This window comes from Hevea brasiliensis, chromosome 10, assembly GCF_030052815.1.
Source record: "Hevea brasiliensis isolate MT/VB/25A 57/8 chromosome 10, ASM3005281v1, whole genome shotgun sequence".
Classification (NCBI taxonomy): Eukaryota; Viridiplantae; Streptophyta; class Magnoliopsida; order Malpighiales; family Euphorbiaceae; genus Hevea; species Hevea brasiliensis.
Genome location: NC_079502.1, coordinates 94,663,757 through 94,673,891, shown reverse-complemented (window position 1 = coordinate 94,673,891; position 10,135 = coordinate 94,663,757).

Genomic DNA, 10,135 nt, shown 5'->3' with positions numbered 1-10,135 from the left:
AGGTGACAACTTTGAATACTTCAGACACTTCTGCAGATCAGAACTTCAAAATCTTTGTTTAATATTCGCTAGGCTTTACTTTCAGTACCTACGCGAAGGAAACAAATCCATCGGGCTAAGTATTTCTGCTTAGTAGTGCAATAATATAACAAGAAAATAATATATAATAAAAAAGAAATAGATCAAAATTTGGATACTCTGAAATTTAATATAATTTCATATAATACTTCTAGTATTAACTATCATTCGTTCTAATTTATTCCTCTTCAAAATCGCTCAATTCTTTCATAATAATTAAATATTCTTACTTATTTATTTAATTGCTAATATTTTCAGTTGCTAATATTCTTAACTTATTTCAATACATTTCACTGCCTAAGTAACCTATGACATGCTAACTAAACTGGATAACAGGTCGTTGGTACTGGACACAGCAGTGCCTCGGGCCGTCATATCATGGGACGCGGAACGTCAATCACTTATGCTGTCAGTATAGCTAAAAAACCATTATAACACATAATCGGGCATAAAAGCCATGAGTTCGGGCGTAAAGCCATGAGTGCGGGTATAAAGTCATGAATACAGGCATAAAGCCTTTCGCAGTACTGCTAAAATAATACCCTATTGGCATGCCAATCTATATAATCTGACACACGTGTATAGGCAATACATGGGCACATAATTTCATTATTTATTAAATATTCTAAGTATAATTTATAGTATTTTGATTTTTATTCATAGCAAAAGCATAAACACCTAAATCTCATTCCTACACAATTTATGCAATTCATCATACCATCCATGATTATTTCAATTCACATCAGTTAATTTTTTTATGTACCATTTGTATATCAAAATATTTTTCTGCTCTCAGGAGGAGAACTAATGTCAAATTCATACATCCTTATTATTTTTTTATTTATTACCATAATTATATGAATTATTAGTTACAATTTTTAATGAACAGACATAACTCTTTCAATATGAAACATTTTTTTTTTAATCACTAACATATATATATTTTTTTAACAATATCCCCCACTAAGTTAGTGATAGACACAATCAACGTTATGCAAAAAGTGTCTTTTGACTTATACAGATAAATTTTATCAACTTTTACATATAAATCTTATCAACTTATTTAATACATTTACCGTGAGCTTTAGCACCAAATTATAGCATTGTATTTGTTCTAATTATAAGCATGTCATCAACATAAAGATAAATTATCACATAAAAAACTTTTCAATGCGTAAGTGTTTTTTGAATCTGTTTAAGAGAAAAGTCGTATGTGGCATACGGTAATTTCTTCCTATAATCATTCAAACTATAAGTATGATGTGCTATTATTCCTCCTATTTATAGTGATTTAGGAACTACCATTTTCAAATTCTTAAACTTTGAAATAAAGATGTGCAACTCAAGGACTTATCAATAAAAAGCATACTATCAAGTATTTAGAATTCAAAATATTTCATAATGAAAAATTTATCCATACCTTTTCTTTTTATATTGTATTTGAGTTCTAATGAATTTCATATTTTCTTTGGAGACTTGACAGAGGTAAACAAATCTTATAGCCTATCTGACGAGTTGTTGAGAATATGACCTTTGCATGGCAATTCATCTTCTTTTTCTTGATCTGCTTTCACCTTTTCAATGAATATAATTTGTTCCTTAAAACAATCAAGTTTCACGAACTCTTAATTCATCACAGAAACAGCCTTGGACTCCATTGCGATTAATACCTTAAAATTGTTGTAGCAGCGGGTGTGGAATAGGCTTTGAGGCGTGATGAATCACTATCTTTAAGGTATTAATTGCCCCCACTATATTGTTGTAAGGTTATGGGAATATACCTCCAGGATACAACAAAACCTGAAATCTACAGACAATAACTCCTGAAGATTTCCCTTAATAACTCTTTATACAATCCAAATTTAGAGAGAGAAGAAGAAGAAGAAGAAGAAAAAGAAGAATAAAAAGAAGAAATAGAAGTAGTATATTTTTGGATTGAAAAAATTTATCCATATTTATAAAGAATGAAAAGTCATGGCATATTTTCTAGATAGACACATCTGTCTATCTCCAATAGATACAACTGTTTGTGTAATAAATATGTCTGTTTATTAACAGACACCTATACAAATAATTGTGATTTTTTGTATAGAATTGACATGTCTGTTTATTAACAGACACATTTACTTGCTAACAAACACGTATGTTCGAAATTTTATTTATGAAAATTAAAATAAAATAATTATTTTATTTCACATACGTGCCAAGCGCCACAACAGAAAATATATATATATATATCGCTTCTTTCTTTTCATATATTTCAATAATGTGGGATTTTTTTTCTCTCTATTATATAACATACAAGCTATTTATAATAAATTTTACTTATAAATTATTTAAATATAAAACTTTATAACCTTTTTTTTTATTAATTATCATTTTTATAACCTTATCTTAATAACTGAGGTACGTACAAAAAATATGAAATATTTAATTTATAAGTTTTTAATAATTCCATATTTTTATTTCATTTACAAATTCATGTAAATTTCTCTAATTATTGTAGTTAAATTATACATGTACCAAAAAAAATTATAATCAATAATATAAATTCTTAAATATTTTCTCTGTATTTATAAATACAAGTAATTTTTTAATTTTTGTAATAAAAATACACAATAAACTTAATATAATATTTTTATTTCTATATTTAAAAAATAATTTCAATCAATTTAAAATATAAAATTAAAATAAAAAATAGACCGAATCACTTTTATTTTAAAATCAAATAAAACATAAATCGCTTCCAGTCTAATAATTATTAGAATCAAAATCATTGAAAATAAGTCTTAAACAGTCTAATGTAGATTTTTTTTTTAATCATAAATTATAAATGAGATTTAAAATTGAGACTTGAGGAAAAGTATTGATTGTTGGCACAAAAATAAAAATAGAAAGCGAAAAGAAAAGAAAAGTAAAGGCACTGTATATAAAGAAAGGAGTAGTTGGGTAGGCAAAATCAAAGCAACTCTTCATTTAAACAATAGCCTCTCATGTCCCCATTTTTCAGTTGGGAAATGGCATTTTCTAATTAATTAAAACACCTATTTCATGCCCAAATTTATTTTTCTATATATAAATTTATTCATCCAATAAATAAACTATTATGGGTCACATCAATTATACATAACATATGGTATATATTTATAAGTTAATAAATCCCTCCATGTAGTGGACTTTTTTTTTTATTTTATAAGAAATATCTTTCGCAACCATGATTTGATTAAAGGATGTGTTTTTTTTTTTAATATGTATGCATATATTTTTTAATAATAAGATATAAATTATTTTTAGAGCACTTGTTTATAAATTAAAAATAAAATAAGTCTGTAATTATTTATGCTTCAAATCTAATAGATTTTTGCATGTAAAGATATAATAAAGAGATATAAAATTATTTTTGAAGCCTTTATTTTTAAGTTTAAAATAAAGTAAGTCTGTGATTATTTATGTTTCAAATTTAATTGATTTTCACGTGCAATGATGTAATAAAGAAATATAAAATTATTTTTTGAGCCCTCATTTATAAATTTAAGATAAAATAAGCTTGTGATTATTAACGCTTTAAATCTAGTAGATTTTCACATGCGATGATGTAATAAAAAGATATAAAACTAATTTTAGAGTCCTTGTTTATAAGTTTAAACTTTTAAATTGAGTAATTTCTTGACATTCTTAATTTATATATTTTGTCAATTAATTTATAATATTTTCATCAAGTTGTATGCATTTTCAATTGCATATCTCAACAGAAAATATTTAAAATTTTTGTCAATATTTTAACTCAAATCCCATTAAAAAAATAATTTTTTAAATGATAAAAGATAAGATAAGAAAGCTAAAATGTTATTATTTGGTAACTCTTAGTAGATCTTGTATATCAAAAAATGCTAATTTATTGATCATTTGTTACGGTCCTCTAAATTTAGTTATGTATAATAATACAAAAGGATAAAATCTTGAGATTTATTTGACATTAATGACTTATTATATCTCATCACTATATAAATATTATTATACTTAACTCAAATTTAGAGGCTCTCGACTAGTGATGGCATCAATATATAACTCATAAAAAAAGTATTTTATTCCAATTTTTTTTTATATTTACATTGTGGGTGTAATATTGTGTCTTTTTCATCATATAATCAATAGATGACTTATAATAAACAATAAATTAGTTGTGTTTTATTAAATAATCTAAAGTACTTCGTTAAGAAGCTAAAACTCAATTTATTTCATAAAAAATAAATTTTATATAAAAAATAACTTATAAATTTTTTATTATTTAAGTATAATATTAAATTAATAATATTTATTTATTATATATATATATATAAGTATATTTATATTTTAATAAGATTTTTAAAATTTAAAAAATAGAAAATAATTTCATTTTTTAAAAAATATAAATATTTTTTTAATTATTTATTTATTTTTATTAAAAAAAATATTTTTTATTAATTAATTTTTTTAAATATCCTCAAATATCAAAAAATATAAAAGATATTTTTTTAAAAAATATTTTTTATAAAATAAATGAAATCTTAAACGTAAATTGTTCTTAGACTCGTATCCATTTGTTGTATGTTAATTCAGTTGGGGTGAATATTATGGTAGTTAATTCTGGAAAATGAACACCAATATATATATAATTATGAATAAAATAATTTTAAAAATGACAAATAAAAGTACAGGTATCCACTACCAAACAAATCCCTACGTTTATGCGATATAGCTGGCTCAAACCTCATGACGTGGCATCCCTTCCCTTCCCCTCTTTGGTCTTATCCGATTCGCGGCTCTAAAGAGCGGAGACAGACTAAAAGCAATTCACTCATTTTTTAAAATGCCACGACGGCAAGACGTGATTGGGTCCTCCAGCTTTATAAGCCTGATGACGTGGCTACGGGAACTGGACATGAAGGATAAATGGGGACGCGAGTGTCTGAGGTTGAACTGTCAATTCTGGTACCTACGTGGCACGTTTAGCTATTTAACACGTTTTCACTTGTCCGCTTTAAGCACAACTGTCATCTTTGTCTGTTACTTGACGCGGTGCCTAATAAAGCTCGTTTTCCACGTTACCCAAAAATACCGTACTAATAATTCAGGGGCGTGTAGGGACCCTTTTTTGGACGGCGAAAATTTGGGGACTCATGTGTCCGAATGTTCATCCGAATTCCGTTTTAGATTTGCTTAAATTACAATTTTTTTTTAATTTAATTAAAAAAAATAAAAAAGATTTATTGCATTTTAATTTCAATTAAATAAATTATGGATATCTAATTTTTAAATAAATTTTATCTTCAACCATACAATATAATTATTTATTTGAAATATTTTTTATAAAAAAATAATGAGAAAAACTACCTGTCACGTGTGGGACGTGCGAGATTATGAACCGACAGACGACATTAGCAAATCAGGAGATTCTAAAACCATGCTTGTATATGTATTTATTTACGTACCAAATACTCCTAATTTTGTCAGTTATAAATTACAGTTTATTATTATTATTAACGTATTTGTTGCAGATGAGGATGCAACCCACACGCGTGTCCCCTTCCCTAGAAATTTCAGCACGTGATAAAGTCTTCTGTGCACATGCATATCTTATTCTCACCCTTTTATTGGAAGAAATGAGATTAACTAAAAAAAGGAAATTAAGGGTGACACGTATTTGGGTTTGGTAAGCAACCATTTCCTTAAAGTACAATTTCCCCATCCCTCTCTCTTCTCTGTTTTTCTTTTCCCTTTAATTTTTCTACATATGATATATTCTGTTGCTTTTATATTATTATGGTCAATAATACTTATGGATCAATGTTAATTATGGCATAATTTTTAATTATGTGAGACGAAATATATTTTTATTTTATTTAAAATAAATTATTTATAATAAAAAAATTTAATTGAATTCTATTAAATTTAAAAGAGAGTGTTGAGTAAATTTTATCTTAATATATTTTAATTTGAATTTATTTACGTGATTAAATTATTTTACATATTAAAATAATTAATCAAATTAATGTCACAGTCTAATTATTTATATATTGCTCTTCTACTTTATTTTCTTTTTATTGTGAAATTCCTAACACTCTCTCTCAAAGAAAATCACTATTTTAACTTAATATAGATCTAATTATATAGCTTTATAGGTGGTTAAAACCCACAATCAAATCGAGTTCTGATATTATGTTAAATTTAGAGAGAAAATTTGATAAATTATATTTTAATTTATTTTAATTTGAGTTGATATAAGTGATTAAATTATTTTACATATCCCAACTACTTTTTTTATTACCTTATTATTTCATTTTTCTTTTAAGATGTGATTCGTAACAAATTCTCACACAATCAAGTTTGATTTTTAAGTTTTTTTTTTTTACATTAAGAAGAATTTAAATTTTATTATAAATATTAGAATTGATAAAAAAAAATAATTGAATTGAATTATTATAAAATTCTAATTTCCAAATTGGGAGATTTGAAAAATTGTATCATATTACAAGCAAATCAAATAGTAATAACGAACAATTCAATAAATTTAATATTAGTTAGAGTATAACTAAACACCTCAAATGTTATAGGATTTTAATTTTACCGTTATATTAAAGATTTATTGAAATTATTCGTTTTTATATTTTTAATTTATAAGTATTATTATTAATAAAAAAAATTATATATATTTTTAAATTTATGGAGATATTTTTTATATTCATTTTAGGTATAATATGATATTCCTCTAATTTTAAGTGTTGTTGTATTCTTGGTGTGGAGTTGTGGATAATATCAGAGAGTCTCCATTTAACTTGGGAGTGTCCGAGTCTTGCTTGAATATGATAATATTTTTATTGTTGACTTATTTAAAGGGATTTATTAAATATTTATTAATAAATTTTAATTTAATTATATTAAAATCGTTTTCAAAGTTATTAAGTTTCAAGCAAAGTTAATTATAAAAAAAAAATTGTGAAATTTATAAGGCAAGTTTCTTTGAAGGAGTATGAAGTAAGAGAGCAAGACAATGAAACCCAATAACAATACTAAAATAAATTTAAAAATAAAAATACAATTTCACCCTAATTAATAATTTATATTTAAAAATTTAATAATTATATTGAGTAATAGATATATAATACACAAAATTTAAACCGATACAATATTATTTTTTAAATTTAAATTTGTTTCAAATTAATTATATATTATTCGAATTTGTTTCAATAAATTTCAGTCAGATCGAGCTTTAAAAATATTTGACCCATTATTATATAAATATTAGATATTAAAGTTGTAAACAGTTCTCAGTGATCTCGAACTGAATCGAGATATCATATTGACCTAATAAGAATTGTATTAAATTAAAATTATTTTAATATTTTAATTATGTTATGATTTTTTTAAAAAATTGAATCAATATAATATAACATAATATTATATATTTTTTTTATTTTCATAATAATTTTAATTATAATTATATTAAATTTTCATATAATTCTTAAAATATTATATAATTAATAAATAATTAAATAATATACTTATTATAAATTATATGTACATGCATAGTTAAAATTATATAATTTAAAAATAGTTAAAAAATTATATTATACGATATATTATATATTAATAATTAAATTTAAAATTTAAATATTAATTATATAAAATTATTTTAAAATTAAAAATTAAATTAAAATTATATTAAAATTAAAAATTAAATTAAAATTATATTAAAATTAAAAATTAAAAAATTATATTAAATTAAAATTAAAATAATAAAAAATTAAATTAAAATTGTTCCCAACAAATTATAAATCGAACCGAAATTGTACAAGTTGTACGGCGTACGATAAATAAAAGGGAATACGGCAATCTATTCCCATATCTCCATTCAGATCTTCCGCTTTTTCTTTTTACGATTGTAAATCGAAGCGTACGTGTACCTTCCTCAGCATGGGCGCTAATTAATTTATAACATATGTATATTCTCAGGTTTATAAACCGTACAGGTAAATACCTCCGGCACAATGACCTGAAGAAAGGGTTGGGAAGACCGGCAGCTCGCCGTCGGAAATAGGCCGTTATAAAATGGTGGTGGTGGTGGTGGTGACTGGTGGCAGGTTTACAGGCTGGCGTTCACAGGAAATTGCAGTAATGATTCTTCCTTCTTCTTATTCGGCGATCAATCTTGTCGTTTTTTGCCAGCTCAGCAGTCCTTGAGGCCGTTCTTTTTTAAAAAAAAAATTAAATAATTGTTTAAATGGGAAATAAAGATAAATAAAAAATTATATATGGCCACGCGAAAATGGTGGACAGGCTGTCATCTTTAGTCAAAGTTCAGAGTTGATAAGAACAAAAACAAAGGTGTTGAAACTCGGTTCGGCCCGATCTTAAAGAGAAAGATCTAAGGATTCAAAATTTAATAGATTTTAAATCTCAATTTAATTCATATATTATTTAATAAATATTTTATTTTTTTTATAAATAATAATAATATATTAAATTAAACATAATAAATTGTTATATATAATCTCTTCAAAATATTACATTCGATTATTTTTATTTATTGTATTTAATTTTTTTAAAATTATTTATCATATTTAAAAAAATTATTTTTTTATTTTATTTTTTTTATCTTTATTAAATATAAAAAAATTTATATAATTATTAATATATTTTATAAAAAAAAATATTTAATTATTTTTTAATCACTATATAAAATTTAAATACAGCTAATAATTTTTAATAAAATAAAATAAAGAAATTTATATTAAATAATTATTTAAAATAATTAATAATTAGATAATTTAAATTAACATATTTATTAAATAAATTATATTTTATTAATTATTAAACTTACGCATGGGTGAAATAGAGATAATATAAGGTTTTTTATAATTATAACATAGGGAAAGTATAAACTGTAATATAATTATACTTATTCTTAATAAGAATTATGTGATAATTACGTTAACGTGTCATATTGCTCTGCCATAATCTATCATTTCTTTTGCCAAGGTGTTATTCGTTAATATTAGTTTCTTTTAATAATTATTAATTATTTTAATAGTAGTTGACTTTTAGATATTGGAGGTTAATAATTAATTATTTAGATAATATTTAAAATAAAAATATTTAATAAAAATAATTATTAAATATAAAAATAATAGTAATTATAGTTAAAATATGCTTTCAATATCTAATAATTGAAGAGAAATTTTTTATAAATTATTATCTTAATTTTTAAATATTATTATAAATATTATATAATTAAATAATATAAATAAAAGTGATAATATTTTAATTAACTTTAAAAATTATTACCGAATAGAACTTGAATAGTTAAAAAAAATATTTAAGTTTGTTCGATGAGGTGTCTATTTATTTTTGGATAATTGAATTAATCGTTTGGTGTATATATATATATATATATATATATATGTGAGTCATAAAATTTAATATATTTTAGTAAAATTATTAAAATTTTATTAAAAGTATATGTTTTTTTTTATTTTTTATATGCACATATATTATTAATTAATTAAAAAAATAAAAAAAAATTATTAATTTTTTTAAAGGAGATGGGATTGATCAAATAACTAATTTTTAATTTTTTTAAATAAAATTAGCTGGACCGATCCGGTTTGACAAAATGATAAAGAACTTACCCAACCGTTACGTCTTTATCCAAAGATATTATTAAGATTGCTGTCCTAATTTTATCGTCATATAGGTATGGTTATCAGCCTCCTGTTTGTCTCTATAACTTCCAAAACAAAAAGGACCTATTATTGAAATTTATCTTCTATTCAATAACTTCGTTCTCTTTTCCTACGCCCTCCTCTAGAGCGTCCACATCACTCTCCTATGCTATTTGAAATCATACCTTTTTTTTTTTTAATCTCCCCAGTAGGGAGCCTAAGTAGCCAGTAAAATGATTTGACACGATGTCGTTTTTGCAGAAACGTAAGCTATCAACGAATAATTTATTAACGACAGCGCCAATTAAATTTGAGAGAAAAAAAGATACTTCCAATTCGAAATACAAAAGAGAGTG